At 35.8% G+C, this 26551-nt stretch overlaps 1 long non-coding RNA gene and 1 pseudogene across 1 annotated transcript in view; both read right to left on the bottom strand.

Moving 5' to 3' along the window:
* The window catches only part of LOC143691657 (uncharacterized), a 186390-nt gene that overhangs the window by 2213 nt on the left and 157626 nt on the right, over positions 1-26551 (bottom strand). The window lies entirely within an intron of this gene.
* LOC143689925 (large ribosomal subunit protein eL36 pseudogene) lies at positions 23892-24294 on the bottom strand (annotated as a pseudogene).

Genomic DNA, 26551 nt, shown 5'->3' with positions numbered 1-26551 from the left:
TCTGGTCTATCTCTGGGGGTAACATCTGAGACTACATCACAATTTCTAACTTGACACTGTCTTCCTTGAAGAACCTGGTGAATTACTCTCTTACACAGTGATTCAACCAACACTGAGTTTCTAATATATGCACAATGTCATTTATGTATTTTCCTGCCAAAAATTGAGGAGACCTAATAATGAGGAAATTAAGGAATACTCTAAAAGTGTATTGGTCTGTGTACTCCAAAAATATCTTCTTTGTCATAGAAGACAAAGAAAGTCTGAGGAACTGTTCAAGATTAAAAGAGACTAAACAGACATGGGAACTAAGTGAAATGTGTGAAGAGGGAACAATTGCTACAGAAGATGTTTTCGGGACTATTGACAAAATGTGCACATGGATTGTATATGGAAAACAGTGCAACAGTGTTAAATTTCTGAATTTGGTAAGTAACTATTGCTTGTAAGAGAATGTTCTTTTTCTTTAGGATAGATATGAAATTATCTAGGCTGATGGGTCATGATATCTACAACTTAGTGTCAAAGAAAGAGAAAGGGAAAAAAACAAATGTGGCCAAGTCTTTACTGATAATTGGTGATCTAGATGAAAAGGGTTCTGGAATCATTGTACTATTTTTGTAACTTTTCTCTGGTTTAAAATTCTGTTCAAAATAAGAAACTTTTTGTAAAAAAGCGAACATATTCCCATTAAAGAAAGTCTAATATATGCGGGGCATGGAGCTAAGCATAGGCCCTAGAGATGGAACAATGGGCAAGATATATTATTAGGCTTCAACAAACTCACCGTCTGCTGGAGGAGACAAACAAAATAATATCATTTGACAACATGAAAAAGAAAGAATAGTTTTATAGATTAGGATTATGAACATTTTTTTCACTTGGATTCTAGGACATCATTGTCTCTCGATTTTTCTTCTATCTCACTAGCTGCTATTTCTCAGTATCCTTTGCTAATCCCTCTACTTCTCTTCAAACTCTAAATTCTAGTATGCCCTAGTGCCCACTTCTTGGACTTCTTCCCTTCTCTGTCTACTTTTTCTTGCTCCTTAAGTGGACTTAACTAGTTGCCTGTCTTTAAATACATCTACAAGCTAGTGATTCCCAAATTTATATCTCCAGCCTGGACTTGTCTTTTGAACTCCTGCTTCTTCAACATGTCTATTTGGATTTTGGATGGGCATCTCAAAAACAACTGATTTTGTTTGCCAGACCTACTCTTTCCATAGCATTCACTATGTCAGCAAATACAGACTTTTCTTTCAGATGTTAAGGTCAATAACCTTAGAGTCATCTTTTACTTTTCTCTTTCTCTTATACCCCATATAAATTTTAACTTCAAAATATAAGTTGTGAGGCATGCAGCTAAGTGAATGAACCTTGAGGACAGTATGTTGAATGAAATGTCAGGGACAAAAAGACAAATATTATCATGCCTCAATCATATGGACTAACCATAATACAAAGCTCAGTGAACTAGAGTCGAGAGCATGGGTTATCAGATTGGGGCCTATTTTAAAGACTCCTAGATTGTAAGCTCTTACAGCAGTCACATATATTCAGGAATTATAACTTATTATTTCTAAATTCTGAGATACTGAGCTGTTTGTGTATAACCTGGTTGTTCCCAAAAACTTCGGGTATTTATGTGACACCCCAGGGCAACCTCCCTGGCAACATGGGACAGAAATCCTGGGATGAATCGGGACTTGGCATCACAGGATTGAGAAAACCTTCTTGACCAAAAGAGTGAAGAGAGAAATGAGACAAAATCAAGTTTCAGCAACTGAGAGTTTTCAAACAGAGTCCAGAGGTTATCCTGGGGGTTATTCTTATGTGTTATAGAGATCCCTTTTTAGTTTATGGTATATTGGAGTGGGTGGAGGGAAGTACCTGAAACTGCTTTGATTCTGAAAAATGATTGTATAATGATAAAGCTTGTACAATGTGACTGTGTGATTGTGAGAACATTGTATCTGATGCTCCTTTATATCCAGGGTATACAGATGAGTAAAAGAAAAATATGGGTAAAAATAAATAAATAATAGGGGGATAAGGGGTAAAATAAATTGGGTAGATCGAAATACTAGTGGTCAATGAGAGGGAGAGGTAAAAGGTATATAGGATGTATGAGTTTTTTCTTTTTTCTTTTTATTCATTTTTCTGGAATGATACAAATGCTTTAAAAATGATTATGGTGATGAATACACAATTATGTGATGTTATTGTTAGCCACATGTATGGACTGTATGTGTGTGAAGATTTCTCAATAAAAATAATAAACAAAAAAATATATAATGTATCCATAATTTGACCACTTCTTATCAGTTCACTGTTATTACTCTGGTCAAACCATCATCATTTGTTGCCTGATTGTTCTAAGAGCCTGGCCTCTATGCTTCCCCATATCTATTCTTCATACAGTATCCCAGTGATCCTATTAAAATTGCAAGTCATTCACTTGTGACCTAAATCTAGAGTGAACATATGTCCTGGTGTGTGGGTTTACAGAATAATCATGCATTAAATACAGAATTCTCATATATCACTCTATTATTAACACTTTCTATTGGTGTGGTATATTTGTCACAATTGATGAAGGTGCATTTTTATAATTTCACTATTAATTATATTGTCCATGGTTTAACTTAGGGTTCACTGTTGTATAGTGCAGTTTCATGGATTTTTTAAAAAACTTTTTCTTCTATTACCACATATACAACTAGCATTTCCTTTTTTACCCACATTCAGATATATATTTCAGTGCTGTTAATTACATTCACAATGTTGTGCTACCATCAACACCATCCATTACTGAAACATTTCCATCAATTCAAATAGAACTCCATACATTTCTAATCTTAACTTCTCATTCTCCATCCCTACCCCACCCCTTGGTAACCTATATTCTAAACTCTGACTCTATGGACTTGCTTGTTCTAATTGTTTCAGATCAGTGAGAGAATGTAATATCTGTCCTTTTGTTTCTAGCTTATTTCACTCAACATGATGAACTCAGGTTCATCCGAGGTGTCACATATATCAGAACTTCAGTACTTTTTATGGCTGAAGGCATAATATATACCACACCTTATTTATCTATTCTACAGTTAATTGACACTAGGTTGATTCCATATCTTAGCAATTTTGAATAATGCCACTATGAATATCAGTGTGAAAATACCTGTTCGAGTCCCTGACCTCAATCTTCTGGGTATATACCTAGTAGCGGGATTTCCAGGTCATATGCTAATTTTATACTTAGGAACTGCCAAACTGTCTTACACAGCAGCTGCACATTTTACAGTCCCACCAGTAATGAAGAAGTGTTCCCATTTCTCCACATCCTTTCCAACATTTGTAGTTTTTTTATCATAACCATTCTAGTGGGCATGAAGTATCTCATTGTGATTTTGATTTGCACTTCTTCAATAACTAGTGATGCTGAGCATCTTTTCATGTGGGTTTTTTTTTTTTTGCCATTTGTATATCTTCTTTGTGAGATGTCTTTTCAAGTCTTTTGTCCATTTTAAAATTGGGTTGTTTATCTTTTTGTTGTTTAGTTCAAGGATTTCTGTATATATTCTGGCTATTAAACCTTTATCAGATATATGGATTTCCAAAAATTTTCTTCCACTGTGTAGATTATCATTTTACTTTTATGTTAAAGTCCTTTGATGCACAAACGTTTTTGATTTGGTGAGCTCTTATTTTTTTCTTTCGTTGCTTGTGCTTTGGGTGTAAAGTCTGAGAAAACATTGCCTAGCACAGAGTCCTGAAGATATTTCCCTATATTTTTAATTCGGTGAGCTCTTATTTTTTTCTTTTGTTGCTTGTGCTTTGGGTGTAAAGTCTGAGAAAACATTGCCTAGCACAGAGTCCTGAAGATATTTCCCTATATTTTCTTTTAGGGAAACACTTGCATGTAGGTTTCAGGGTTTTTGGGGGGTGGGGAGGGATTGTGTGCATAGGATAGGAATCAAACCTGGGTCTCCTGCATGGCAGGTGAGCATTCTACCACTGAACCACCCCTATACACCCCTGTATTTAGGTTTTTGATACATTTTAAGTTGATTTTGTTTATGATGTGAGGAAGGGAGTCTCCATTCTTCTGCAAATGGAGACCCAGTTTTCCCAGCATCATTTGTTGAAGAAACTATTTTTCCCACTTGAATGGCCTTTGACCCCTTGGCAAGAATCATTTGGCCATAAATAAAAGGGTTGATATCTGAGCTCTCAATTTTATTCCATTGGTATGTATGCCCAATGTAATTATTAATAGCTCCTCTTTCACTGTCAGAAGTTTGGACAATAAACTATCTCATCACTCTACCCAAAACTGTTTTTTTAATCACTCACTCAAGTCCAATCTTTTATTTTATTTTTGCTTTGTTTCCACTACTTATGGCAGCTTCAGAATGGTTACAGCAGCCTAAATGGCTGCCATCAGCCCATGAAATCACTACGATGAGAAAGAGCCTTTCAAGATATAAGCAAACAACTCACCCAGTATCTTTTAGTTTGAAAATTACCAGTATGCTACAACAGTTAAAAAATGAGGATCTGAATCCCAGCTCTACTACCTCCTAGTTTTGTGGACTAGGGAAATTGATGTGTACACAAATCAACCAGAGCACCATTAGGATAAGGCTTTATTCAGAAATGCTAGCAGGAGAAAGCTGCTGAAGAAGTGAAGGAGCAGTCTATTTTAAGGATGGAAGGGACAATATAATAGATAATATATGCTTAGCAATTGGGGAGGAGGAGTCAGCCAAAGTTTAGTTACTGGATGATTCGATCAGAAAAGCTTCTCGGAAGGGAAAAGAATTGTCCTTGGCTATGAGCCACTATTGTTTAGGCAATTTTGATTTCTCAAGATGGGTGTGGTTCAGTTAAGGGCTAAGATACTGTGCCAGGAGGAGTGGAACAGCTGCCAGAAAACACAGGACATACAGGGACCATGTGGAAAATTCTCAGGCTTTCAGTATCTCTTTCTTAATTAACCTCTTCAAGCCCCAATTTCCTCATCTGTGAAATGAGAATGCTAGTAGTTATAAAGGATCTGAGGATTGAATGTACTTGGTACATCAATGTTCCATAATCAGTCACAATTATTATTACTTCAAGACTCTCCCTACCCACTTATTCCTCTTTCCTGTCCCTTTTTAAACCATATAGTATAGTCGCTAAGGGCATGGACTCTGAAAGCCGATTGCATGGGATAGAATCTTAGCTCTACTACTTCTTAGCTTTATGACCTTCAGCAGGTTATTTAGTCTCTATCTGCTTCTGTTTTCTCATCTGCCAAAAGGGGCCCATAATAGAGCATACCTCCTAAATTGCTGAGTGGATTAAATGTTATTAAATATAAAGCATATAGAATAGAACCTAGCATATAGTAAGTGCTTAATAAATCAGTTAATATTATTTTCTTTTTTTCATTTATGTCTTCCTTCTGAAGGAGGATGGAATTGAAATGACATTAAAGATAATTGGCCAGAAAGGTGTACAGCAGTGGTTAGCTCCAGAATTTCCCTGTAGTTGGGCTAAGGAGGGACAACCTGTCTGGAAGAGAAGCAGTGACAAAAGGGGGCTTGGGTCAGCTTTAGCATCTCTGTAATTTTAATCAGCTCTTTCACATACATCCTTTCATGTAAACAAATAATTTTGTTCCCAATCTCTCCTAAAAAAAACCCAAACCTAACAATAAATCCCTATTAAAAAATATCAGGGAATGCAAGGGTAGTTCAATGGTAGAATTCTTATCTGCCATATAGGAGACCTGGGTTTGATTTCTGGCCCATGTACTGCATCCCACCCCAACCCCCCAAAAATCAGCAAATAGTGCTATGATAACAGGATACTCACATGGAAAAAGAATGAAATGTGATCACGACTATACAGCATACAAAAAGAATCAATTGTTTATAATAAAAAATGAGAAGTTCAAGGGATGGCATCTGGGGTGAGAAGTAGAGGGTGGACATAGAGATTATAGAGTAAGGGAACCTCCTAAACCATGCTTCAATCACACCCACCCCATAGATTGGAATTTATAGAGTGATGAATCATGGTAGTTTGAAGGTACTTTATTTATTGTGCATTACTCAGAGATTTTACTATTTTTACCCTGGGGGGGAAACCTTCCTTTTCTTCAGATGTCAAAAGTATTAAAGACCAGTCCAACAGCATTTCTTTAGCCCTAAAGACTAAAAGAAAAGTGATGAAGTCCCACCTACTGTTTAGTAGTTTCATTCTAAGCCTTCACAATTGTTCCATTATTTTCTTGCCCAGAACTGGCCTACTATTTTCTCTAGAATCAAAGGCCTTGGGAATACTCAGAGGTTCTATCCCAAGTGTCAACCTCTTACCTATTTTTACTCTCTTTACAACAGGAAAAAGTACTTTATAGAAATATGTACTGTTACTAGTCAAGGCCTGCAGAGGCTGGCCTTTTTTTTGTACACTATTGATAAGGATGTCAGCCCCTCCAAAATCAACAGAACTTAATGGCATATTTCTAAAAGTTAAAAGTTCACCTAAAAATAAAAGATACTTAATATTTTCCTCAATGGAACAATTATCATGAGCCCTTTACTGGATCTTCAATATTATACCTGCTGCCTTTGTGCTTCTGAACAAATACTTTGCTTCCCATCATTTTCATGTCTATTTAACCTCTTTTCAGGATGTTATCAGTATTTCTTTCAACTGGCCTCATCATGTCTGCTAAATGATGATGAGAACTGCCTCTCACTTTTTGAGCACCATCAATGTCTCTTATTCCTTACCTGAAAGTCTCAAGGCCCTTCTGCCATGCAGAGTAAGTCCCAGAGAGTGGTAGTGCTCATGTATAATGTATGAAAGTGAACGAATAAAATTGATGTTTCAAGAAATTGAGGTGTGGTAGTTCCCAGCTCCTGATTGGGGGGCAATCTCCTTCTTCCCTGCAACTTAGTTCTTAGTAGATACAGGAATTGTTTATAAATTCTGAGTGTATGGTCTTATCTTTTTCCTCAAATCTATAAAAGGTGAAGATGTCTTATCATTTGAATACCCCACTTCTAAGGAGTTCTTGTCCTGAGTACAATTCCTACTCTGTTTCAATTTTGCTTTTTTAAAAATAGGTCTGGTCCAAAATTATGACCTGTTTTGATAGACTGAAAATGAAATAGGGATATAATAATTAAGGTTTGGCAACAAGAGGATGGAGATAAGAAAATATTTTAAATGCTGGACAAAGATACTTAACATGTATCATTGTATGTTTAATGACACAAAAAAATTGTTCTTCACTGTTAGATTTCAGAATACCAAAACTGTATAGGCTTGCCAATTTAAAGAAAATGGTTATGTTAGTTTCTCTAAACTTTTACATTGTAGTATATGGAACAAATTAATAAATAAAGTTATAGAGACCAGTTACATAAAATATGCAAATAAATACCAGGTACAACTCATGAAATGTGAAGAGTCAGGAAGCCCTTTTAAAACTAAAGGCCCTATACAAATATAAGTTGGCATTTACCTCTTAGTGTAAGGGTAAAAACAAATCAAAAAGAAAAATAATTAATTTTCCCTTGTGCAGAAAGGGAGAGAGACTTCCCTTCCCCCTCACTCTTCTTAGAGCATTTTCTTTAGAAAATATAATTTTTTTCTCTGCCCCTTTGGGATATAGGTAAATCTTTTCTAAAAGATAAATAATCCTTTTGCCAGCTTTACAACCCAGGAATGTCTTTCTCAAGGACCTGGGGGCCATCTCTCTGAAATGTAAACACCAAGGAAGATAGCACTTCTAATTCCACAGGCATTTTATTTAGATACCAGGCTCCAAATTGTTACTACCTACCATCATAGAAATATGAGAAGCTTTATTTATTTATTTATTTTGGATAAAAGCAATTAGTAAACACAAAGACCACGTCAATTATCAGATGAATTTAGGATGAACTATGTGTGAGACAGATGGTGCTATCAAGTCTTCTTACTTGAGGACAACATGCATGTAAAAAAATTAACTGCTCGGCTATATAAAAGGGTGAGATTTTTTTCCTTCATTGCAATCTCTTTAAAGGATTCCCTCTTTGCAATCTCTTTAAAGGATTGCCATTACACTCTGGTTTAATGCTTATTCAAGAATAAAATGTCCTTAGAAAGGGTGGGACTGCTGCTGTCTACAGCCGAGAGGATAAATGACTCCCAGACTTTGAATCTAATGGACTTTGCCCTGCAGGTTTTGGAAACTCCTTGGGTCCAGTGATCCCTGTGTTCCTTCCAATTTCTCCCTATGGAAATGGGGGCATTTATCCTGTGAAGGCACCCCCCCTCTTTTGTATGTTAGCAGCAAATAACTTGTTCTGAGTTTTACAGGTGCAGAACCAGAGGAGAATTTTGCCTTAGGGAAGACCATGCCTGTAACTGACTTTGATGAGACTTTGTATTGGTTTTAACCTTGTATTGTATTTGCATTGTTACTAAAATGGTTTAAGGATTTCTGATATTGTAATGGGATGAATGTATTTTGTATATGGGAAAATTTGTCTTTTTTAGGGTCCAGAGGGTATAATGTGTTCTTTCTCTTCTACGTTTGTGGAGAGATTTTCTGGATTGGGAACAGATTTTGTTGTTAATATTTCCCCAACATGAGCAAGGAAAAATTCTCCTATGCTAATTTCCAAAGTCATTGTCTCTTATTAATATATATGAATAATTTATATGAAGGACAAATTTTATTCTTGATATACAGTTGTTAGTACATCTCTAATAGTGTTTTGGCTACTCAAATATTAAAACACGATGATCAGCCAAAAAAAAGTGAAGGATACTTTAAGAAACAAGGTTATAGATTCATTACTAATGTCAAGAAGTGCTCTCAATTTCTTGCATGTTTCAAATAATAAGCTATGTTTGTTAGATAAAAAATATTTGATCAAATAGAGGGTGTTGAGAATGATTTGCATAAGCAATTTCTTAGGAAATATTATTAAAATATCACCTTAGTAAAAGGATATTGTGACTTTTAAACTTGTTTAATATATTTATCTTTAGAATGTAGTATTTGAGTAAAGGGAGTATATAAAAACTTTGTACTTATTCTAGTGTTATTAAACTTTGGTTCACTAAGCAACCAGTAAGAAGTAGATTCCTCACTTTTAGTGATATAGCCCTAACTGTAAGTAAATAAGCTAGTAAAAAAAGCTTCTGGGTTGAGAGTTTTCATTCAGTACTTGAAAAACATGCTACTTCCATAATTTCTAATGAGAAATCTGCTATAATTGGGATTGTTTTTTCCATCACTTTTCTCTGGCTGCTTTTATAAATTTTTCCTTGTCTTTTGCTAAAAAAGTGTACACAGGAATCAATTCAGGGACACCAGCGTTTTAAAGAGAGACAGAAATTTATTACATGGCTACCTGGGACGGGAAGACAGGAACCAAAGCATGCTCAGATCTGTCTCCTGGTGTCAAAAAGGGTTTAGAATTTTTATGGGATTTAGACAAACAGAGGTGAAAATGGTATATTGGAAAACACTGAATGATTGGTTATGGTTATTTGGAAGTGTCTAAATGTGGGTCTGAGAACTGACAAGAGCTGGGGTAAGCATTAGGCTACAGTTTACTGCAGTGTTGTAAGAAGTAAAATTAATATGAGATAACAAGCAAAGAGAGTAGGGTAAACAAATGGACTATAAATTCTGACAAAAAGCCTGCTGAGGCAAACAGATTCTTACCGGTTATAGCAGTGTTGTAAAAACATAATATAACAAGTAAGAGAGTGGAAGTAAACTAAAATCACATTTAAAATCAGTATCCTGAAGTCAGTATAGTTATGATCAAAAAACTGAGGTTTTGCCCAAGGACTGAATGGAGGGGTCCCAAAGGGAAATGGGCAAACTGGTGACAATTGTGGCGACATGGTTTTGTGTAGTTTTCAGAAGCTTGACTACGATGTGTTTTGGCATGAGTTTCTTTGGCTTCATCCTGGTTGTTTATCAGCTTCCTGAATTTGTAGGTTTAAGTCTTCAGCCAAATGTGGGAAATGTTCAGCCATTCTTTTTTGGATACTTTTTCAGCTGCACCCTCTTTTTGCTCTAATTCTGGAACTGTAATGACACAAATATTAGAGTTTTGTTTTGTTTTGTTTTGTTTTGTTTTTGTCCCATGAGTCCTTGAAGCTCTATTTTTTTCCTAGTGGTTATTGTCTAAATGTTTTCTCTTGCTAGGCTGCCTCTTTTCTGGTCCTTTGGCTAGAGAGAATAGTCTTTTTTTCTTTGAAGTTGCTTTTTCATTGTGTTTCTGGTTTGTCGCTTAACACTCAATCTGGTGAATATAAGAGAAAAAGAACACTCAGGGATCTTACCACTGTGAGGTTCTTGATATCTCAAGTATTCTAGCCAGTCTGCTTTCCCTCCACCTTTCAGAGTTTCCATATTTTTGTTTTATGTATGATGTCCTTGATCTTTAACTTACTTAGAAGGAGGAATAAAATCCCTCTTTCCAGAAGTGAGAATCTCTGTGGTGTTTTTTTTTTCTTAATGCAGCAGGTAAGAGTGCTTGCCTGCCATGCCCGAGGACCCAGGTTCGATTCCCGGTGCCTGCCCATGTTAAAAAAAAAAAAAAAGAAACAATTTTATTGCGATATATTCACATGCCATATAATCACCCAAAGTGTACAATCGCTGACTCACAGTATCATCATATAGTTGTGCATTCAATATCACAATAAATTTTTGATCATTTTCATTACCCTGAGAAAAAGTAAAATAAAAAAACAGGTGGTAGGTTTTCGACATATGGAAACACAACATTTTTACCAAGTGAGAGTATCATTTCTAAATTTAAGCTTTATATCTTTTGTCATCAGACTTCATGGTTTTACCCCCACCACAAGATTATATAAATATTCAACTAACTTTTTTCTTTCATGCTTATTGTTTTTTTATTGTACATAAACTCAATCTTTTTTTTTTATTTTGAAAACTAACATACATACAAAAAAGCAAGAATTTCAAAGTATACTGTGACAATTAGTTGTAGAACAGATTTCAGAGCTTGGTATGGATTGCAGGTCCACAACTTTAGCTTTTTACTTCTAGCTGCTCCAAGACATTGGTGACTAAAAGAAATATCAATACAATGATTCGGCAGTCATACTCATTTGTTAAATCCTATCTTCTCTGTTATAACTCCACCTTTTCCTTTGATCTTTCTCCTATCTTTAGGAGTATCATGTTTATTATTTTACTACAAGTGATCCAACATTTAGTTTTGTTCCTATATATTTTCTGTATTATAAATTGAACTTTCATATAAGAAAAAAATTGCTAAGAATAATAAGTAAGAAAATTTATATACATGTAGAATTTGCAGTGTCAAATAAATGATAAAGTAGACCAGAAAGGCAAAAAGTTTAGAGCAGAAAGGATGAACAATAAGGTGACTAAAGAATGCGTCTTGAAGGAGGTGGGATTGAAATGGGCCTTGAAAAGTGGGTATGAACTACAATAAGAGAAAAGGGTAAAGGAGAACAGAAGGATCAGTGGAAGGAGGCCTGCAGCAAGGAGTTGTGAATTCTATATTAAGGTGGAAATGTTTGTCTCAAGTGTAATATTTACGCAGAGGACAAAATGTGGGGGGATGTAAGTTCCACATTGAAAAGAGCCTGGAATTATGATTCAAGGAATTTCATGCTTCATTCAGCAAAACTCAAATTTAATAAATGATTAGAGTTTTAATTTGGATTTGCAAGGGAGACAAATTAGTATAGAATTGGCTCACCTAATCAAGAAAATAAATATTTGAAGTATAAAATTACAAGGTCAGGAGATATCTCAAATTGTTATATGTAGCTGACAATTCTGACTGGATAACTTTTGGGTCTGTTTTGATGAAAAGAAAAACAAGATGTTTCTATCTTTGGAATAAAAGAAAACACTATTGCTTATCTTGGAATTCAAAGCCTTCATGGTTTATTTTGGAGTTCAAAGCATTTAGGTTACAGTACATTCAGCCTTTGCTAGGTTACAGTACAGGATGGTCTTCATTAATCATTATGGTGGACAGGGTAAAATAAAATATCAGTTTTCTTTCTCATATTGTATAGACAAAAGTGCAAAACTTCAAACACCCATAGTCCTCAGCAGGGCCACCAGGTAGAGTTGTGCTGTTTGTACAGGTTGTACACTGTGCAACTGTAGGGGATATTATATGCACAATGCCCCCTGGAGTTATAAAATGCAAAATCTAGTCTGTTATATTGAAAGTCTCTAGGTCAGGCAAGTTAGAAAAGTAAGCAAAGCATATGCTCTATCTAAAGATCTCTAACTAATTATAAAACAATGTGCAGAACATTGTGAAGTTCTAATAAAACAAATTTTGTAGGCTATATCCATCCTCAGAGCTCCAGTTTGGGACCTCTGCAATAGAATGTAGAGTCAGTCAATATTTCTGAGTAGGGTGAAAATGCACTAAAGTGGTATGGAAAAAAGGTAGAGGAATAGACTAGAAAGAAGGAGGAGAACAATCAGAAAACTACTTCAATAATCTAGAGTTGAGGAAATAGAGGCCTGGTAATAGGAATAAATCTCTTATAAGAAAAATAGAGTCCAGAGCAATCAAAGGTTTTGACTTTTTGATCATTAGGAAAATACCTGAAGGAAAAATAGTTATCTGACATGAAGCAAATTCAGGGATTTTTTAAAAGAACTTTTTTTGAAATCATAATAGTAAAAGTCATATTTTGAAAGATTATGTATTGCTGAGGTACTGCTCATAATAAAAAATATGTGGAAAAAGAGAAGAGGGAGAAAGAAATTAGAAAAACTCTACAAACATGTTAACAGTGGTTACCTATGTAAAAGTGATTATGAGTTACAATAATCCTTATGTTTATATGGAGTTTCCAAAATTTCTACAATGAATATGTTTTATTTATAATCAGAGAAGATAATTTTAAAGATCTTTAGGAACTTACCTTTTGTATAATCAATAAAATAAATCTCAATTATGTTGTTTCTGTGGCAATCATTAGCAATTATAAATGCTAACAGTCTTGGCTTTTTGGTGTTGGGAAAACAGGTCCTGTTCTTAGGTGTGAGATGCAAAGTCCTTGAAATTTTAAGGAGCTAAAAATTTAATAGTTTTGAGTAGTGGCAATTTGCTTTAGACATTATTTTGTGATTCAAAAATCATTTCAAATGAGGTAATGACTTAAAAAAAGATACAGTTATTTTTTGGCATTAACTATAAACCTTCTCAAGTTGCATTTAAGCATTAAGGTCTAGCTGAGCTTTCGTCAAGAACAAGGCAATTAGGAATAATAATAGTATCAACAACAAAAATGACAATATATTTATAGTACCTTAAAGTTAAAAATGGTTTCACATATATAATGCCAGACTCATTTGACCTTTAAGGAAAAGACAGTGTGCTGGTTTGAAAGGAAGTATGCCCCCTAGAAAAGCCATGTTTAATCAAAATCCCATTTCATTAAGGTAGAATAATCCCTATTCAATACTGTATGTTTGAAACTGTAATCAGATCATCTCCCTGGATGATGTGATTTAGTCAAGAGTGGTTGTTAAGCTGGATTAGGTAATGACATGTGTCCACCCATTTGAGTGGGTCTTGATTGGTTTACTAGAGTCCTACAAAAGAGGAAATATTTTGGAGAATGGGAGATTCAGAGAGATCAGAGAATGCTGCAGCACCACGAAGCAGAGAGTCTACCAGCCAGTGACCTTTGGAAATGAAGAAGGAAAATGCCTCCCAGGGAGCTTCATGAAACCAGAAGCCAGGTGAAGAAGCTAGCAGATGATGCCGTGTCTGCCATGTGCCCTTCTGGCCGAGAGAGAAACTCTGACTGTGTTCACCATGTGCCTTCTCACTTGAGAGAGAAACCCTGAACTTCATCAGCCTTGTTGAACCAAGGTATCTTTCCCTGGATGCCTTTGATTGGACATTTCTATAGACTTGTTTTAATCGGGACATTTTCTTGGCCTTAGAACTGTAAACTAGCAACTCATTAAATTCCCCCTTTTAAAAGCCATTCCGTTTCAGGTATATTGCATTAGGACAGCTAGCAAACTAGAACAGACAGTACGTAATTACAGTAGGTATTTTTAGTTCAATATTATGGACAAGGCACTGAAGCTTAGAGAGGTAAAGTCTCCAGCTTAGTATTACACAGTTACTAAGTGGTAAAACCAGAGTTCATATAGAGGTCTTCCATCCAAGTATTGTGATTTTTCTTACAGATTATTAATTAGAAACCATGAAAACTATGCACTGCCCACTGGGTTAGACTTTCTCTCTGTACTGACAGCTGAGACTGTTAATAACCTTGCTATCTTTGCCTAGTCCCATGACATGGTCAGCCTCCAGGCTCTTACTGAATCCAGTCTGCTCAGACCTAATGAAATCCAAAATACAGCAAAGGAGAACAGAAAGTGGTTAAAAACCTTAATTTATTTGAGGCATATTTAGTATTTTAAATTTTGCACAATGGCTTGCATGTAAGTAGTTCCTAAAAAGAATGCAAGTGTAAAGGAACGAGTTAAATAATGGGCATTATTGAAACCTTTCCAAATGTATTACTTTGATAAGTCCACATCCACCAGCAGGATAATTTTCTATGTGTGGATCTTACACATCACAAAAAGTTAAATTAGGAAACAACTTTCTTGGATAATCTGAAGCAGAAATTCAAGAATCAGTTCCCCCGGTCATATCCTCAAAAATTATTTTATCTTCCTTCTTTTATATCATCCCTTTTGGCAGTTCCACTTCTTGCAGGAATTTCTCTTTGCTCTGTGATCCAGGGTATTCATTTGTCTTAACTAATGCTCTACTGTTCATCATGTCAACATGATTTTTGCTTTGAACACACTTTTGATTTAATAAGTGCTCAGATGGTTTTTCATATTAAACGTTTCTTTCTATCAGGTTTATTAGCTTCTCACATGAAATATAAAAGCATAAACAAATGCTTAAATGGTAACATCCCTAATTCTTTGTCCAGTAAACCATTATTGTGGATAAATGGGATTAACCAGCAAATAGCTCACTTATTACCCTACCAGTCATTTAAAAAGCACTGTTGCTTTCTGTTCTAGTTTGCTAGCTGCCGGAATGCAATACACCAGAAACGGAATGGCTTTTAAAAGGGGAAATTTAATGCATTGCTAGTTTACAGTTCTATGGCCGAGAAACTGTCCCAATTAAAACAAGTCTATAGAAATGTCCAATCTAAGTCATCCATCTGGGGAAAGATACCTTGGTTCAAGAAGGCTGATGAAGTTCAGGGTTTCTCTCTCAAGTGAGAAGGCACATGGTAAACACAGTCAGTGCTTCTCTCTCAGCTGGAAGGGCACATGGCGAATATGGCTTCATCTGCTAGCTTTCTTTCCTGGCTCCCGGTTTCATGAAGCTCCCTGGGAGGCGTTTTCCTTCTTCATTTCCAAAGGTCTCTGGCTGGTGGACTCTCTGCTTCATGGTGCTACAGTATTCTCTGCTCTCTCTGAATCTCCCATTCTCCAAAATGTTTCCTCTTTTACAGGACTCTAGTAAACCAGTCAAGACCCACCCAAATGGGTGGAAACATGTCATTACCTAATCCAATTTAACAAGCACTCTTGACTAAATCACATAATCCAGGGAGATGATCTGATTACAGTTTCAAACATACAATATTGAATAAGGATTATTCTACCTTAATGAAATGGGATTTTGATTAAACATGGCTTTTCTAGGGGGCATACTTCCTTTCAAACCAGCACAAATGTGAACACAACAAGGGTGTCTCTCCCTAGAAGAAGCCACCAATATTTCTACCAAGCCATTATTTGTAGTTTTGAGTCAACATAAAGAAAGGCAGATAGTTTACCCTAATAACCAGGTGTATAGTGAGTGGTAAAAGTAGTATCTGCCCTCAGCTTCGTAATTAATTCCTACCTGTTAGGATTCCCTCAGGCACTTCATGGTGGCTGTCCCAAGACTGCATAAGTCACAGACACATCTAGCGGTCATCTCCCAGCCCTCAACCTAGTCCTTCCCCTCCTTTTCCTTTCTTTCTTGTTTGCCTAAAGATATTCAGCATGTTTCCAATTTGCAAGAAACTGCAAGCAGCCTGGGGAAGACCTTAGATTTCAACCTCAAGAAAATAAGCTACCCAGAAATAGGACAGCATAACCAATCCTTGAACTGGAAACCTAGATCAGGCAACCCCAGCTGTTTTCCAGGGCAGAAACTCTGCACAAAAGTTGCTTAATGCATGCTTTTTGCTCAGAAATGTTTGAAAACCCAACAATTGGGTAGCACAGGTATCCCTCATCTCTTATGCACAGCAGGGCGTGCAGAACCACTATCCACCAACCTTGACCTAAGCAGTTGGTGTCTTCACAGGAGCAGTCATGATGGGACCTCTTCGCTTGCTCTTTTGGACCCTTTGTGTGTGTGAGTAATAGAGTGATCATTTGTTGACAATCTCTCTTGTGCCTAAGTATGTGTTCCCACTGTAAAGCAGCTCACTCCACACCCATAACTCAGTTCTGGCTAATGAAATGTAAACTGAATTTTGTGATGCTGTTTCTTCAATTTTTGTCTTTCTGCTTGGGACACATGCATGATAGCTATGGTCCAGCAGTTATTTCCAAGTATCACAGAGAGCTAGACAGAAGGAATTTGTTTCTTCGGTGGCTTTGGAGAGATATCATACCATTCTTGCACTTCCCATCCCTAGACTTCCTGGTGCATGAGACAGAGATCCCTTACTTTTTCAATCAGCCAAATGCGATTCTAACTGATATATTTATAAATTCTATTTCCAAACATGGTAGGCAGAATAATGACTCCCTATATTGTCCATGTCCTGATCCCTGAAGCCTGTGAATTGGTTACCTTCCATGACAAATGGACTTTGGTTATGTGATTAATTTAAGGAGCTTCATGTGGAGAGTTATCCTGGGTTATACTGGTGGGCCCAATGTAATCAATGTAATCTTCCTTAAAAGTGGAAGAGGAAGGCAAAAGGGGGTCAGAGAAAGAATTGTGGTGACAGAAGCAGGGGCAGAGAAATGGAACATTTCTGGGCTTTGGCAATGGAGGAAGGACTACATGCTAAAGAATGCAAGTGGTCTCTAGAAGCTGGAAAAGGCAAGGAAACAAATTCTCTCATAGAGCCTTCAAAAAGAATGCAGTACTACAATACCTTGATTTTATCCCAGTGAAATACCTATAAGACTTCTAATTTGCAGAACTGTAAGATAATAAATTTGAGTTGTTTTAACCACTAAATTTATGGTAATTTGTTACAATAGCAATAGACAACTAATGCACTACATTAAGACTTTTTAATGTCAAATTACTTTAGGCCAAGGAAATTGCTTCCTCTTGATGCAAGACCCCTTTCTTAGCTTGCCAGAGCTGCTGTGGCAAATACCACACAATTTATTGGCTCATAGTTATGAAACGGCAACTGTGTCTTAACTATCACAACTAAATTACTTTAAACTAGCTTTTATTCATAACTGAAACACTTTATAAAACTAGCTTTTATTCTGATTATATTCTCGATGTATAGTAGAATAATCAAACTTTAGATAAACTGTAACCCAAATGTGTGCTAATGAAGCAAAACCCTGCAGCTACTGTAAGGCACTGAACTGTAGCCCAGACACCTGGATGCTTTCATAATAATGCTTCGTTGCGTGGCTGAAAAAACTTATCTGCAAATGTACTATTTCTTAAGACTCATGACTGGATTGGTCAGTAAACCCCTGTCTTGTGTTAATGTCTGTTAAGCTTTGGAGTAGCAAATACTTGTTACTGTGTATGGCACTGAACTGTAACCCAGTTGCCTGAATGTTTGAACAATGATATCTTGTAATGAAACTCATGACTAGCTCAACCAGTACTTCCCTATCTCAATTTATGTAACTAGACAGTAACAACTTGTGATTGGCCCCACTTGTATCTGCCTTATCTTATTTTACAACCCTGAAGCCTGGGGCTGCTTGCACGTAGCCCCATTAGTAATTATTAATGAAGTGCTATAAATCAGCCCAGAATTAACCACCTTGCTCATTTGCTACCCTAAGCCTGCCAGCCTTTGTTTAAATACTATAAAACTCTCCAAAGTTTCTTCAGTTCAGAGAGACAGAGCTGAGGTTTTAACCTTGTGTTCTCATTGGGTTGCATACCACAATTAAATTCTCTTTCTCTCTTTGAAATCCCAGTGTCTCAGCATTATTCATTGAATGCATTGGTGACAAATCTGCATTTTTGACCAGTATTCGTTTGGAAGTCTGGAAGTCCAAAATCAGCAAGACCATGATTTCTACTGGAAGTCTGTAGAATTCTGGTTGGTTTGCCGCAAATCCTTTGGTTTCCTTGGCTCCTATCGTTACCTCCTATCACATGTTGATCTTTCTCCTTGTGTCTGCTCTTCTGGTTTCTGCCGATTTCTGGCTTCTTCCTGACTCTTTTCTATGGCTTCCAGTAATACAGATTAATGTTACCCTAATTCAATTTGGCTTCATTTAAATAGGATCTTCAAAGATCCTTTTCACTAATGAGTCCATATCTTTAATAATAACATCTTCAAAAGTCCTGTTTGCCAATGGGTTCACAGCTACAGGGATGTGGATAGATACTTGAACATGTCTTTTGTAGGGGATGTGTTCAGTCCTCAACAAATCCTTCTCTAGTTTTTTAATCAAGAATCTTGATTAAAGGTTCTTGCTTGATTAAAGATTTTTATTTCAGAATCTTAAAAAAAGTGTCCACAAACCTGAGAAAAGACTGACATTTGTAGAGCCATAGTAACAAACACACAAACCTGTTCAATCTATCTATGACAACTTGTTTCAGTAAACATGTCTCAGTAAATGAATATTAGTTTCTGTAAAAAAGAAAAACTTGCTTTTAAGACTGATTTTCAACCCAAATCAGCCTCAGAACTAATTTTACCTAAAACAAACGCTTGCCATAAGCTCTATATTTGCTTTGCTCAATGGGAGTGTATCTAATCAGTACAGCTTATCTGAAATAAGCAGTAAATTCAGTTTCTACGTTTCATTACTTGATATACTGTACATTTTTTCTTAAGAAAGGGAGACTTAAACTTCATTATTCAACAAGTGTCATGGATAACACAGAATATCTAATGATGGAAAAACCAGAGACAGGTTTTGGTACTAACAATTTATGAAGGGAAGAGGGGATGGGATGTATGCTAATTTGTTTTAATTACATGAAGAAATAACTTTATGTGTTGTTTGCTTAAGGCTTTTGAATTCTTTCTGCATTTTTATTTGAAAAACACTGAAAAGCTGAAAGTAAATATAATCACCCACAATCCAACTGCTTTTGTTTCTTAAATATTTAAAGAAGTACACATCTTCCCTCGAGCGCCTTCCTACCAATCCCATCTAACAGAGGTAATCACTGTTAACAGTTTTTAAGTGGGTTGTGGGTTGAATTTTGACCCCCAAAGATATGTTGATAGGGTGCGTAGGTGGTTCAGTGGTAGAAAGCTTGCCTGCTATACCAGGGACCCAGGTTCAATTTCTGGTCCATGTACCACAACTGCCCCACAAACCCCAACCCCCCCCCCCCCAAAAAAAAGATATACTGATGTTCCTCTGTCCTGGAAATATGACCTGATTTAGAAGTGAGGTCATTGACGGTGTTGTTAGTTAAGATGAGGCCAAACTGGACTAAAATGGGCACTCTAATTTAATATAACTGGTGTCCTTATAAGGAGAGGGAATTTGAACAAAGACATTGACAGATACTGGGAAGAATGCCATAAGAAGATGGAGGAAGCAGAGATTGGACAGATGCATTAACAAGCCAAGTATTGTCAAGGATTGCTAGCAAACACAAGAACTTAGAAGAAGCAAGGAAGGATTGTCCCCCACAGGTTTCAGATGGATCATGGCTCTGCAGACACCTGGATTTCAGACTTCTGACCTCCAGAACTGAGACGATAAATTTCTGGTTTTTAGCTCTATCCACATGTATCTATCCATTTGTAAATCTATTCATTTGTAAGGCTTTCTTAGGAGAAAGACCACGTATATCCTTTCATATTTATACTTAGGCACTGGGTTGTATAAATAAAAGTCTATTTTAACCAATTGACATGGCATTTCTGGGATCCTGGGGACATATTTTATATAATTGGTTATCGTATAGTAATTTATTAGTATGATTGTGAGTTTCTTGAGCACAGTAGCCATGATTTAGCCATCTTTGAATAATAGATTATGTTACAGAATAGCTTTTCAATAAATATTTATTAAATTGAATTAAGGACCAAGGATTTTTCTAATAAGATTGCATTCAATCTGTTATAAGAATATAATACTCATAAAGGGATATAGATATTGGGTCCAGCTTTGGGATCTGAATGTTTAAAGTTCTAGGGTAGTATTGCTTAAAGAGTGGTCAAATGGTGGTCTACTAAGCAGTCAAGAAAATTTGGCCATTTCAGAGGAAAAAGAAAAGTAATTTTGTTCACATACATTTCAGAAATTCAAAATATAAGATTAATCACTTTTTTTTACCAAAATCCAGGTATATTCTTAATTTATTGTTTATTTTTAAAACAGATAAGACTCTTACATGATTCAAAATTGAGAAAGGTCAAAGGATAAACAGTATAAGAGCTCCTTTCAACCACATCATCTAGCTACCAGTTCTCCTAAGAGGTAACCATTTGGATCAGCTCTTACATATCTTTTCAAAGATATTTTACAATATAAAACAAAATGCAAACACACACATGCACACTTTCCTCCCTTTTACACAAGTGATTTAGGCTATGCACTCTTTTGCATCTTGCTTTTTACATTGAACAGTTTATGTTGGACAGGCTTCTATATGAGTACACAAAAAGCTGCCCCATGTTTTTTAGAGCTGCATGAAGCTCTTTTTGCTCTTATCTTTTTAAAAATAAAACAATTTTATTCACATACTATACAATCAATCCTAAATGTACAATCAGTGGCTCTTAATGTAATCATAGTTATGCATTCACCACTACAGTCAATATGAGAACATTCTTATTTCTTCAGAAGAAAAAAACCTCATATCCTCCTGTTATTGACATTTAGCTTTGGTATAGCGCCTTTGTTACAATTAATGAGAGAATATTACAGTGTTACTGTTAACTATAGACCTTAGTTTATATATTAATTGTATTTTTCCCATATAATACCCTATTATTAACACCTTGTAACAGTGATGTATGTTTGTTCTAGTTCATGTAAGGAGTCTCTTACATACAATTAACCACCATCATTGTCCACTCTGAGTTTTGCTAAGTTATACAGTGCCAATTTTTATCCTCTAGCTTACCTTCTGGTGACATATTAGCCTTCTTTTTTCAACCACACTCACACTCTGCTTTGTTAATTACACTTAGAGTAATGTGCAACCATCACACAATATTGTGTTATTCATTTCTGAACCTTTACGATGAATTTTATTAAACATTCTGTATTCCTCAATCATCAATTAATAAATAAATAATAAAATAGGTTTTAGTCTTGTTGAATAAGTTTTCTGTCTTGTCTCTTCTTTATTAGACATGTTCTAGCTTTCCTTTTTTATTGTTCTGTATTAGCTTTAGAATCAGCCTGTCTGTTAAAAAAAAAATCCTTATTAATTGTTAGGAGGCGGGATTATTTTACAGTTTAATTTAGGAAGATTTTAAGTTTTTGATGTTGAGTCATTCTATCCTAGGTGAAGTTCTATCTTTCCATTTGTTCAAGCATTTCTTTTGTTTCCCTTACCAGTTATTTCAAGTTTTCTGTATTTAGATTTTGCAATTTCTTGTTCCATTACTCCCAGGAATTTTTCCTTTTTTTTTTTCGCTGCTGTTGTAAGTGGGTCTTTTCTAACTATGTGTTGTTGTATGTATGAAAATGACTGATTTCGTTTATTATTATTATTATTATTATTATTATTATTATTAAACTGGCCATAGTAGTGTAGGTCTCTTTCTGGACTCTCCATTCTATTCTATAGAATCTAATCTATAGATAGATTAGTGTCTATCCTTAAGCCAGTCACTACTTTTTTTCAATCTACTAAATTTATTTTAACATTTGTTCCCCCTATTATTTATTTTTAATCCATATGTTTTATTCGTCTGTTTGAAAAGGTAGCTAAAAGGACATCAGACACAAGGTTTTCACAATCACATAGTCACATTGCAAAAGCTATATAAATGACTGATTTCTGAATATTAATTTCATACTAATCCACTTAACTGAATTCTCTGATGATCTGTAAAATTTTGTATTTTTCTCCCAGGTTTTCAGGTATATAATCATGTCATCTTCAAATACTTTACAATTTACCACTCCCTTTCCAAAATTTAAAAATTATTTTTTCTTTTTTTGAAAAGTTTACCCTCTGTATAATATATTGATATATTTAATTTCAATGTAGTATTACACAATACTTAGCAATAGTTATAATTTGAGATACAATTCACATGCCATTAAATTCACCATTTTAAAGTGTACACTTCGGTGGCTTTTAGTATATTCACAAGTTTGAGCAACCATCAACACTACCCAATTCCAGAACATTTTCATTATCCTGAAAAGTTCCTCATTAGCAGTCATTTCCCAGTCCTCTCTCCCCCATCCTCTAGCAACCATTAATCTACTTTTCATCTATATGGATTTGCCTTTTCAAAACATTTCATATAAATGGAACCATACAATATGTGGCCTTTTGTATCTGGCTTAATTTACTTTGGGTAACATTCTCAAGATTTATCATGAAAGTTGTAGCATCTATCAGTACTTCATTTTTTTTTAAAAGCTAAAAATATTCCTTTTCATGGATAGATATACCACACTTTGTTATCCATTCATCAGTTGATGGATATTTGGGTTGTTTCTATTTTGGGCTATTTTGCTGTGATGAACATTTAAGTATAAGTTTATGATGAACATGTTTCAATTCTCTTGTATATACACCTATGAATGTTGAGTTGTATGGTAACTAACTCTTTAAGAAACAGCCAAGCTGTTTTCTGTCATTTTATATTCCTAACAGCGATGTATAAGAGGTTTCCCTTTCGTCCATATTTTTGCTGACAATTGCTATTGTCCTTTCTTTTTATTTAGGTCTTTAATTTCTTTTAACAGTGATTTGTAGCTTTCACTGTGTGAGTCTTGCAGATCGTTTGTTAAATTTGTTCCTAGGTATTTATTAATTTTGATGCTGTAATAATAATAATTCTATAATAAGTGAAATTGTTCTCTTAATTTCATTTTTGAATTGTTTGTTGCTAGTATAGAGAAATAAAACTGATTTTTGTATATTGATCTTGTATCCTGAACCCTTGCTGAACTAATTTTTAGCTCTAGTGGATTTTTTGTGGATTCTTTAGGGTTACCTGTATATAAAGTGTGTCATCTGCAAATAGAGGCAGTTTTACTTCTTGTTTTCTGACATGGATGCCTTTTATTTCATTTCCTTGCCTTAGTTCCCTAGGTAGAACCCCTAGGAAAATGTTGAATAAAATGTTTCTTAGATTTATTTTGCTGATCTTTGTTTAATTTTATTTGGATGTTTACTTCATTTGATTTCATTTTTTCTTATTTGTAAAATTTTATAGATAAATTATATATACAAAAGAATTATACAGTGAAATTTTCCTGATGCTCTTTATGTTTACCTTGAATAAGACTTAGTGTGGAGTATTTGTAGACTCAGTTTCTAGGATGTGTTTTGTCAGCTGACCTAGAAAATATGTGGTTTGTTCCACTTAAAGATCAAAGTTATTTAAGTGGATGCTGATAAGCCAGTGACAAGACTGGTCAAACTGAATAGGGCCTGAACTTTTTTTTTTTGTCTGCAAAGGTTTTATTACACGTATGGAAGGGGCTCAGTCTTTCTTGGGGCTGTTTTCCTCAGGGTGGCCAGAACGCTGCTCAGCCCTTCACTCCTCCCCTTGACACGGATGTGCGTCCTCACCCTCTTCTTAATGAACTTAAGGGTCCGCTTGACCTGGGAGACCGGAGCAGCTCCATGGTGCGCCGCTCTTAGGAGGCGAAGCCACACATCTCCCGGATCATGTCCCGCACGAGCATGCTGTGCTCGATGAGACGCCGTGGCGGCGACTGTGCCCCGGCTTGCTCACGTTCTTGGTCACGTTATGGCCCTTGTTGAAGCCCATAGCCATGGAGAGCGCAGAGCCAGGGTTGCTCCCTTGCAATGGCTGCCGCGGCGGAAGCATAGCCCTGAGCTGTACGAAAGCTTCCTGCTCCATAACTTGTTTGCTCTATCTCAAAACCAAACCCCACCCCATGCACCTAACCACCAACTAACACTTCCTTCCTTGGCCCCCTGTTGTAATATTTGATAAGTTCCTTAAATTCAAAACTCCTAGTAGTTTTGGTAGCTCCACTTCCTCTTTCCACAGCCAGGTGACTGGTGCTTTCTGCATGCAAGAGCTGTGCTGGTCTACTCCTTCCACAAGATGATTCTGGTTTAGGCTTTCAGTGTTTCCCTCTATAGCTAACTTTAATAAAGTCTTCCTTTGCTAATATCCAGATTCACATTTTTGCTTTGATACCAGAAACGTTTGAAAGACACTCTCATTGCTAAAACTCCATTGACTTTGGATTGTAATTTTGCTGCTAGTGCTGTTTGCTTATTAAATGGTATAAATGGTTTACCTATGTAGTAGTTTTTGGAATCTTATTCCCAGCACAATCCCTAGCTATTCTGAATAAATCCAGGTCTACATACCTGCTATTCTGGTTTATTAGAAAAATACATAAAATATAATGTTTCCTCAGAACACTGTTTTTGCAGTCTCACATAGATTCTGATATGTAATGTCTTTATAATCAGCATTTTTTACATAGTCCCCAATTCCATTTGTATTTTTCTCTTGGACCTGAGAACTGTTAGTCCAGTATATTTTATTTCCAAGTAGGTTAGGGCTTTTGTTTCCTATTATGTAATTGCCTTCTAGTTTTATTGCATTGCTCCTAGGGAAATTTGTCTGTACTCTTTCAACCTTTTGGAATTTATTGAAGTTTCCTTTTTTGTTTGGGACTATAAAAAGACGGTGTATTCTCTGCTTTTAGAATCACAGAATTTAGCATATATTATTTAGCTCTACCTTAAGTTATTTAAATCTACTATATCTTTTTTTTTTTTTTTTTTTTGGTATGCTTATACCTGTCATGGACTGAGAGGTGAGTTCAAGTATCTAAAGTATCCTACTGCTAATGTGTTTCTGTCTATTTCTCTATGTTGCCCTTAAGTTTTTGTTTCAAGAGCTATGTTTATGCTATGTTATTTGCACATAGATATTCATAAAGATTTCTGAATTGCATCCCTTAGCATTAGGAAGTAACAAACATTCTTTGTTTTAATGTTTTGATTTTGGACAGAACTCAATCATATTGGAAACTGTTGTGGGCCGCACCGAAAGAGAGAAACCACTCAACTCAAAACTGCAAGCCAATTTGGAGTCTTTATTAGCCAGCCGGTGACTGCCTCAGAAACCTCCAAGAAGGAAGATCCAGAGAGCATCCCCCAGAGGTTTTCAAGGTGAGCTTATAAAGGCTAAAACCACATTCTGGTTTGCAGTTAATAGCAAGCAAGCTTAATCACAGAACAGAAAAATGCCATTAGCTGTTGCCAAAACACATCCCGTTCCCTCAGTTTCCTAACACTGGTCATTGTTTAACTCTTGGGGACATTCCGCCCCAGGTCTTTGGGGACTTTCCCTGCTTGGGCCTGATTTATTGCTCCTGGCCCTCCACAGAAATTAATATCATAACCACTTTTGTTTGCATTAGCCTGTTGCAGGAATGCCCATTGTTTCTGTTCATTGTTTCTTTTCTATTCTTTGGAATCTCTTAGTTTTAGGTTTCTTTTTTTTTGAAGAGTGTAGAGTTGATTTATTGTTCCGTAACCCGATCTGATTCAGTTTTTTTCTTTCACTGGACTAGTGCAAAATTAAGTAATTATTTTGCTAAAGCCAGAAAGAAGCCAAAACTATATCTATTTCATCACAGTTGCACTCCTTATATGCTAAAATAGGTACGGTTTTCACTGATGTCAAAAGGCCCATAAAAAGCTTTTGCAGATTTGCTGAAACTATACTCAGAGAGAAAGTAAAGTAAGTTACCAACAAAATCCTGTTGTCAAATAATATATCTAACATTGTGTAATATCAATGGCATTCAACATGAAAGAGAAATTACCCTGTCCTGTGTACATGCTAGTAGATTTTCTGATTAAAGCTGGAGGAAGCCACTAATCACTAATATGCAGAAAATGTATTAGCTCTTAGCATATGTATGATATACATGAAGATGTGCTAAAGGAGTTTTTGTTCTGTTCTGTACTAAAACCCAGTGCTTCACGAGAAAAGATTTTTCTGTTTAGATAATCACTATTTTGTGAACCTTAACATAGACTGGAAAAGGTGCACTAGATTCAGCACTGATGGCCCACCAGCTAATCATGTATAGCAATAAACAGCGTGTCTTACTGTCAATCTATTC

This window comes from Tamandua tetradactyla, chromosome 7 (assembly GCF_023851605.1).
Source record: "Tamandua tetradactyla isolate mTamTet1 chromosome 7, mTamTet1.pri, whole genome shotgun sequence".
Lineage (NCBI taxonomy): Eukaryota > Metazoa > Chordata > Mammalia > Pilosa > Myrmecophagidae > Tamandua > Tamandua tetradactyla.
This window is presented reverse-complemented; position numbering and strand designations above follow the sequence as displayed.